This window comes from Mus caroli, chromosome X, assembly GCF_900094665.2.
Source record: "Mus caroli chromosome X, CAROLI_EIJ_v1.1, whole genome shotgun sequence".
Lineage (NCBI taxonomy): Eukaryota > Metazoa > Chordata > Mammalia > Rodentia > Muridae > Mus > Mus caroli.
Window position 1 is genome coordinate 39,230,867 of NC_034589.1, and position 2,505 is coordinate 39,233,371.

Sequence of the window (2,505 nt, forward strand, 5' to 3'; positions counted from 1 at the left end):
TGGTAAAACAAGCTTGTAAATTAACTTTAGGGTGCTAATGCTACCTGACAGCCACATGCTCTAATGGCCCCTCTTAAATGGTGACCTGAATGAAGGATGGCTAACTCCAAGGGCACTCAATACCAATCCCTGCTTCTGGATCAAGCCATCATTCAAGTTCACAAGATGTCAGCTATCAACCTGTCAATCTCCTGTTGGATGATGACCACATAGAATCCTTGCCTAACCATATTGTGGTGACTGAGTTCATCATCCTGACCTGAGTGGCATTCCCTTGGCGACACCAGACCATATATTACTCACAGATGGGAGCTGTTTCCTCTAAAATGGGATCAGTTATGCAGAGTATGTGGTGTTGACCCAAGATAAGACTATCTGATCACAAACTTTAAACTGGGGAAACTCAGCACAAGGAGCAAATGTTTTAGATTTGACTCAGTCACACCACTGGAGGAAAGACAAGGCTATCACCACACACACAGACAGCTCATACGTTTTCCATGTCCATGTCAATGGGCCTCTATACAGGCAAAGAGATTTGCTAAACGCAGTAGGGTAAGAAATTTAAGGAAAAAATAGAGAACAAATTTTAGCACTATTGGAAGCTTTCTGGTTACCCAAGAAAGTAGCTATTGTCCATTACAAACATCAAAAGTGGGGTTCCTTGGAAGCCAGAAGCAACAGACATGCTGAATTGTTCATTGGAATTGCTCATTCTCTTGGTAACCTACTTCCTACAGTGTACCCCACAGCAAGATTGACTCGGTAAAATAAGAACTGGCATAACAGGATAAAGAAGGAGAGTAGACATTGCTGGACACAGGCCATCCTTCCCATGATTCTGGGAAAGTGACTGGTTACAGATTTCTACCAAGTCAGCTGCCTGAGAGCCATGAAAACTGCAGAACTTCTGAGACTTGGGTATTATACTCCAAATTTGAAAAGCCTGATTAAAGACACCATTTTTAGATGTGCAACCTGTACTCAGATAAACGCCAGAGGAGGATGGAAAATCCTATGTGGGATCTGTGCTTGATATTATGAGTCTGGGAAGCATTTTGTCTTGGACTTTAGCTTGCCTACATTTTGGCTATAAATATTTGCTGGTATTTGTAGATACTTTGTAGAAATGGATTGAGGCATACTCCACCCAAACAAACACTGCTCCAATAGTTTCTAGAAAACTTTTTCAGGAACTGTTTCCTAGGATTAGACTGCCTCTAGTTTTGGGGTCCAACAATGTCTAGCCAGGCCTTCAAGACCAAAATATGTCAACATCTGACAAATGTATTAAATATTAATTGGAAGTTACATTATGCATACAGACCACAGAATTCATTCAAATCAGGTAGGAAAAGAAAAAGAAATAGAACTCTTAAGACGATTTTGACCAAAATGATCCTAACGAAAACTGATTAAAAAACAAAAAAACGAAAAAAAAAAAAAACAAAAAAAAAAAAACAACAAAAAAAAAAAAAAAAACAAAAAACAAAAAAAAATTGCCCTGCTCAAGTCTTGATATACTCCTTACTGTGATGGATTACTGCTTTCAAAATTATGCTTGGGAGACAACTTTACATCCACTCAAACATAGGCCTATGTACCAGAGGTTTTCCATGGAGATCTCTGGTCCACCCTGATGTGAGAGTTCTGGAGAAGGAAAGCAATTGTGGGCAGGGTGGGGAAGTAGATTCCACTGCTTGCTTCTGCTGCTGCAGTTGGCTCCACCTCCATCTCTGCTGTGACTTCCCCATTATTTGGTTACTCTGCACCTCCCTGCAGTGAGTCCTGTTGGGCTGGGCCCAGGAGAGACTGACTACCCAGTGAGGAGTGCTGTGGAGCTTCAGGAGGCCCTTTGGGAGAGCAGACCTCTTTCCGAGTTTTACAGCTCTTAGGACAGAAACCTCAGATGACCAAGTAGTTCTTTCACACCCTTAATCCTTCTGGATAGGATTCTTATGAACAATGTTGGGGTGGGTAAGGGTCTGACAACAGGTACTTCTCAATCGTTTGGTCTGAGAGTTTTGGGGAATCCTTATTTGCATGTGGGAGGGCTTTGTGCTGCGCCTATGTGACTGATGGCCACATACTTCTCTGCAGGAGGTTGTGGGAGGCTGTAGCTACTGTCAGGAGCCAAGGGCCCAGGAAGCATGGCTGAATGCTTTCTGTCCCATGCTGGTGGAAATCACCACCCACTGGGTCACCCGGGTTCCAGACCTTTGCTACACCAGGGACCAGTTGTCTGTGCACTGCCCCACACCAAACTCCAAGATATCCCAGGCAGAAATGTCTAATCATTCCCTTCTCATGTCCTTAAAGTTTTGTAAGAAGCTTGCTAGGCCACTGTCCAGACTGTGAAGGGTATTCAGCAATCTCCCAGCTCAGAACCTGATCACCAGTTCCTTTTTTTTTTTTTTTTTTTTTTTTTTTTTATATGTAAGTACACTGTAGCTGTCTTCAGACACTCCAGAAGGGAAGAGTTAGCACCAGAGTCATTTGAGTATA